This window comes from Lycium barbarum, chromosome 2 (assembly GCF_019175385.1).
Source record: "Lycium barbarum isolate Lr01 chromosome 2, ASM1917538v2, whole genome shotgun sequence".
Classification (NCBI taxonomy): Eukaryota; Viridiplantae; Streptophyta; class Magnoliopsida; order Solanales; family Solanaceae; genus Lycium; species Lycium barbarum.
In genome coordinates this window covers 89,337,476-89,344,449 of record NC_083338.1, presented here as the reverse complement: position 1 = coordinate 89,344,449, position 6,974 = coordinate 89,337,476, and positions in this window count along the sequence as shown.

Sequence of the window (6,974 nt, the reverse complement as noted above, 5' to 3'; positions counted from 1 at the left end):
TAGCCAAGAAGGAAGATAAGAGGAAAGGTAAGAATTCATCCTCTTTTATATGTTATGGATGTTTGTGTATGTTGTAGTATGTGGAAGTGAGTGAAATTCATGGAAAATATAGATGTAAGGTTGTGGTCGTGTGTTTGTATAGTTAGCCGTGGGTGTGTGTGTTGTGAGGAAAGATTGAATTAATTTTATGTAGTATGTTGGTTGTTGTTGTAATGCATGGAAAAGGATGAAAATTCATGAAAATAGGTGTGTAGTTGTTGTGGCCGAATGTGGGGGGTGGTTTGGCAAGTTATGATGAATTGATTCCATTTGACATTTTAGTTGTTGTGTTGTGGATTCCATGATGAAAAATGAAGGTTGGATGGCTTGAAATGAAGTTGTAATCGTTATAGGATTGTTGAAGAAGTTAATGCGCTACTAGCTTGGATTCTTACATTGTATGAATAATGTTGTTAATGTATGGTTGTTGATATGGTTTATGAATCTAGAACAAGAGAAAATGTGTTGCTAATGTTTTTATTGAAGTTGGAAAGGTTCGGGTGGCATTGTATGTTGATTGGGTCGTTTTGAATATTGTAGTGTTGCTAGAATAATTGTTGGTATTGTTGTTGGCTTGGCCGAGTTGAATTCTCGGATTGTATTGATAAATTGGCCGAGATAGATTCTCGGGGATGGTATATTTACAGGGGAAATGCTGCCGAAATTTCGGTAGATTATAACTAAATTCGTTTGATTGATTAAGACGGGTATATATCGCAAGATTAAATAAGTCCAAAGATGACCAAGTCTTCATAATTTTCATCTTATTTGCTAGAAATTTCAAGAAGCTTGGAGAACAAAAAGAGAGGGAGAAAAATAAGAAGGCCATTCGGCCATGTCCTAACCCACAAGAACCTTGGAAAATTTTTCATCAAAAATTATTCTCTTCTAGCCAAACAACTAATTGAAGGGCCCCTAGCAAAGTGGAGTGTTCATTGGAGCAAGAAAAGCACATATTCTTGTGAGTTACAAATCTTAGCCAAGAAGGAAGATAAGAGGAAAGGTAAGAATTCATCCTCTTTTATATGTTATGGATGTTTGTGTATGTTGTACTATGTGGAAGTGAGTGAAATTCATGGAAAATATAGATGTAAGGTTGTGGTCGTGTATTTGTATAGTTAGCCGTGGGTGTGTGTGTTGTGAGGAAAGATTGAATTAATTTTATGTAGTATGTTGGTTGTTGTTGTAATGCATGGAAAAGGATGAAAATTCATGAAAATAGGTGAGTAGTTGTTGTGGCCGAATGTGGGGGGTGGTTTGGCAAGTTATGATGAATTGATTCCATTTGACATTTTAGTTGTTGTGTTGTGGATTCCATGATGAAAATGAAGGTTGGATGGCTTGAAATGAAGTTGTAATCGTTATAGGATTGTTGAAGAAGTTAATGCGCTACTAGCTTGGATTCTTACATTGTATGAATAATGTTGTTAATGTATGGTTGTTGATATGGTTTATGAATCTAGAACAAGAGAAAATGTGTTGCTAATGTTTTTATTGAAGTTGGAAAGGTTCGGGTGGCATTGTATGTTGATTGGGTCGTTTTGAATATTGTAGTGTTGCTAGAATAATTGTTGGTATTGTTGTTGGCTTGGCCGAGTTGAATTCTCGGATTGTATTGATAAATTGGCCGAGATAGATTCTCGGGGATGGTATATTTACAGGGCAAATGCTGCCGAAATTTCGGTAGATTATAACTAAATTCGTTTGATTGATTAAGACGGGTATATATCGCAAGATTAAATAAGTCCAAAGATGACCAAGTCTTCGTAATTTTCATCTTATTTGCCTAGAAATTTCAAGAAGCTTGGAGAACAAAAAGAGAGGGAGAAAAATAAGAAGGCCATTCGGCCATGTCCTAACCCACAAGAACCTTGGAAAATTTTTCATCAAAAATTATTCTCTTCTAGCCAAACAACTAATTGAAGGGCCCCTAGCAAAGTGGAGTGTTCATTGGAGCAAGAAAAGCACATATTCTTGTGAGTTACAAATCTTAGCCAAGAAGGAAGATAAGAGGAAAGGTAAGAATTCATCCTCTTTTATATGTTATGGATGTTTGTGTATGTTGTACTATGTGGAAGTGAGTGAAATTCATGGAAAATATAGATGTAAGGTTGTGGTCGTGTATTTGTATAGTTAGCCGTGGGTGTGTGTGTTGTGAGGAAAGATTGAATTAATTTTATGTAGTATGTTGGTTGTTGTTGTAATGCATGGAAAAGGATGAAAATTCATGAAAATAGGTGTGTAGTTGTTGTGGCCGAATGTGGGGGGTGGTTTGGCAAGTTATGATGAATTGATTCCATTTGACATTTTAGTTGTTGTGTTGTGGATTCCATGATGAAAAATGAAGGTTGGATGGCTTGAAATGAAGTTGTAATCGTTATAGGATTGTTGAAGAAGTTAATGCGCTACTAGCTTGGATTCTTACATTGTATGAATAATGTTGTTAATGTATGGTTGTTGATATGGTTTATGAATCTAGAACAAGAGAAAATGTGTTGCTAATGTTTTTATTGAAGTTGGAAAGGTTCGGGTGGCATTGTATGTTGATTGGGTCGTTTTGAATATTGTAGTGTTGCTAGAATAATTGTTGGTATTGTTGTTGGCTTGGCCGAGTTGAATTCTCGGATTGTATTGATAAATTGGCCGAGATAGATTCTCGGGGATGGTATATTTACAGGGGAAATGCTGCCGAAATTTCGGTAGATTATAACTAAATTCGTTTGATTGATTAAGACGGGTATATATCGCAAGATTAAATAAGTCCAAAGATGACCAAGTCTTCATAATTTTCATCTTATTTCCTAGAAATTTCAAGAAGCTTGGAGAACAAAAAGAGAGGGAGAAAAATAAGAAGGCCATGTCCTAACCCACAAGAACCTTGGAAAATTTTTCATCAAAAATTATTCTCTTCTAGCCAAACAACTAATTGAAGGGCCCCTAGCAAAGTGGAGTGTTCATTGGAGCAAGAAAACCACATATTCTTATGAGTTACAAATCTTAGCCAAGAAGGAAGATAAGAGGAAAGGTAAGAATTCATCCTCTTTTATATGTTATGGATGTTTGTGTATGTTGTAGTATGTGGAAGTGAGTGAAATTCATGGAAAATATAGATGTAAGGTTGTGGTCGTGTGTTTGTATAGTTAGCCGTGGGTGTGTGTGATTGTGAGGAAAGATTGAATTAATTTATGTAGTATGTTGGTTGTTGTTGTAATGCTATGGAAAAGGATGAAAATTCATGAAAATAGGTGTGTAGTTGTTGTGGCCGAATGTGGGGGGTGGTTTGGCAAGTTATGATGAATTGATTCCATTTGACATTTTAGTTGTTGTGTTGTGGATTCCATGATGAAAAATGAAGGTTGGATGGCTTGAAATGAAGTTGTAATCGTTATAGGATTGTTGAAGAAGTTAATGCGCTACTAGCTTGGATTCTTACATTGTATGAATAATGTTGTTAATGTATGGTTGTTGATATGGTTTATGAATCTAGAACAAGAGAAAATGTGTTGCTAATGTTTTTATTGAAGTTGGAAAGGTTCGGGTGGCATTGTATGTTGATTGTGTCGTTTTGAATATCGTAGTGTTGCTAGAATAATTGTTGGTATTGTTGTTGGCTTGGCCGAGTTGAATTCTCGGATTGTATTGATAAATTGGCCGAGATAGATTCTCGGGGATGGTATATTTACAGGGGAAATGCTGCCGAAATTTCGGTAGATTATAACTAAATTCGTTTGATTGATTAAGACGGGTATATATCGCAAGATTAAATAAGTCCAAAGATAACCAAGTCTTCATAATTTTCATCTTATTTGCTAGAAATTTCAAGAAGCTTGGAGAACAAAAAGAGAGGGAGAAAAATAAGAAGGCCATTCGGCCATGTCCTAACCCACAAGAACCTTGGAAAATGTTTCATCAAAAATTATTCTCTTCTAGCCAAACAACTAATTGAAGGGCCCCTAGCAAAGTGGAGTGTTCATTGGAGCAAGAAAAACACATATTCTTGTGAGTTACAAATCTTAGCGAAGAAGGAAGATAAGAGGAAAGGTAAGAATTCATCCTCTTTTATATGTTATGGATGTTTGTGTATGTTGTAGTATGTGGAAGTGAGTGAAATTCATGGAAAATATAGATGTAAGGTTGTGGTCGTGTATTTGTATAGTTAGCCGTGGGTGTGTGTGTTGTGAGGAAAGATTGAATTAATTTTATGTAGTATGTTGGTTGTTGTTGTAATGCATGGAAAAGGATGAAAATTCATGAAAATAGGTGTGTAGTTGTTGTGGCCGAATGTGGGGGGTGGTTTGGCAAGTTATGATGAATTGATTCCATTTGACATTTTAGTTGTTGTGTTGTGGATTCCATGATGAAAAATGAATGTTGGATGGCTTGAAATGAAGTTGTAATCGTTATAGGATTGTTGAAGAAGTTAATGCGCTACTAGCCTGGATTCTTACATTGTATGAATGATGTTGTTAATGTATGGTTGTTGATATGGTTTATGAATCTAGAACAAGAGAAAATGTGTTGCTAATGTTTTTATTGAAGTTGGAAAGGTTCGGGTGGCATTGTATGTTGATTGGGTCGTTTTGAATATTGTAGTGTTGCTAGAATAATTGTTGGTATTGTTGTTGGCTTGGCCGAGTTGAATTCTCGGATTGTATTGATAAATTGGCCGAGATAGATTCTCGGGGATGGTATATTTACAGGGCAAATGCTGCCGAAATTTCGGTAGATTATAACTAAATTCGTTTGATTGATTAAGACGGGTATATATCGCAAGATTAAATAAGTCCAAAGATGACCAAGTCTTCATAATTTTCATCATATTTGCTAGAAATTTCAAGAAGCTTGGAGAACAAAAAGAGAGGGAGAAAAATAAGAAGGCCATTCGGCCATGTCCTAACCCACAAGAACCTTGGAAAATTTTTCATCAAAAACTATTCTCTTCTAGCCAAACAACTAATTGAAGGGCCCCTAGCAAAGTGGAGTGTTCATTGGAGCAAGAAAAGCACATATTCTTGTGAGTTACAAATCTTAGCCAAGAAGGAAGATAAGAGGAAAAGTAAGAATTCAACCTCTTTTATATGTTATGGATGTTTGTGTATGTTGTAGTATGTGGAAGTGAGTGAAATTCATGGAAAATATAGATGTAAGGTTGTGGTCGTGTATTTGTATAGTTAGCCGTGGGTGTGTGTGTTGTGAGGAAAGATTGAATTAATTTTATGTAGTATGTTGGTTGTTGTTGTAATGCATGGAAAAGGATGAAAATTCATGAAAATAGGTGTGTAGTTGTTGTTGCCGAATGTGGGGGGTGGTTTGGCAAGTTATGATGAATTGATTCCATTTGACATTTTAGTTGTTGTGTTGTGGATTCCATGATGAAAAATGAAGGTTGGATGGCTTGAAATGAAGTTGTAATCGTTATAGGATTGTTGAAGAAGTTAATGCGCTACTAGCCTGGATTCTTACATTGTATGAATGATGTTGTTAATGTATGGTTGTTGATATGGTTTATGAATCTAGAACAAGAGAAAATGTGTTGCTAATGTTTTTATTGAAGTTGGAAAGGTTCGGGTGGCATTGTATGTTGATTGGGTCGTTTTGAATATTGTAGTGTTGCTAGAATAATTGTTGGTGTTGTTGTTGGCTTGGCCGAGTTGAATTCTCGGATTGTATTGATAAATTGGCCGAGATAGATTCTCGGGGATGGTATATTTACAGGGCAAATGCTGCCGAAATTTCGGTAGATTATAACTAAATTCGTTTGATTGATTAAGACGGGTATATATCGCAAGATTAAATAAGTCCAAAGATGACCAAGTCTTCATAATTTTCATCTTATTTGCTAGAAATTTCAAGAAGCTTGGAGAACAAAAAGAGAGGGAGAAAAATAAGAAGGCCATTCGGCCATGTCCTAACCCACAAGAACCTTGGAAAATTTTTCATCAAAAATTATTCTCTTCTAGCCAAACAACTAATTGAAGGGCCCTTAGCAAAGTGGAGTGTTCATTGGAGCAAGAAAAGCACATATTATTGTGAGTTACAAATCTTAGCCAAGAAGGAAGATAAGAGGAAAGGTAAGAATTCATCCTCTTTTATATGTTATGGATGTTTGTGTATGTTGTAGTATGTGGAAGTGAGTGAAATTCATGGAAAATATAGATGTAAGGTTGTGGTCGTGTATTTGTATAGTTAGCCGTGGGTGTGTGTGTTGTGAGGAAAGATTGAATTAATTTTATGTAGTATGTTGGTTGTTGTTGTAATGCATGGAAAAGGATGAAAATTCATGAAAATAGGTGTGTAGTTGTTGTGGCCGAATGTGGGGGGTGGTTTGGCAAGTTATGATGAATTGATTCCATTTGACATTTTAGTTGTTGTGTTGTGGATTCCATGATGAAAAATGAAGGTTGGATGGCTTGAAATGAAGTTGTAATCGTTATAGGATTGTTGAAGAAGTTAATGCGCTACTAGCTTGGATTCTTACATTGTATGAATAATGTTGTTAATGTATGGTTGTTGATATGGTTTATGAATCTAGAACAAGAGAAAATGTGTTGCTAATGTTTTTATTGAAGTTGGAAAGGTTCGGGTGGCATTGTATGTTGATTGTGTCGTTTTGAATATCGTAGTGTTGCTAGAATAATTGTTGGTATTGTTGTTGGCTTGGCCGAGAATTCTATGTTGATTGGGTCGTTTTGAATATTGTAGTGTTGCTAGAATAATTGTTGGTATTGTTGTTGGATTGGTCGAGTTGAATTCTCGGATTGTATTGATAAATTGGCCGAGATAGATTCTCAGGGATGGTATATTTACAGGGGAAATGCTGCCGAAATTTCAGTAGATTATAAATAAATTTGTTTGATTGATTAAGACGGGTATATGTCCATGAATCTAATAATTATGTGAATCTTTTTTAATGTAGACTAGCAAGCTTGGACAAT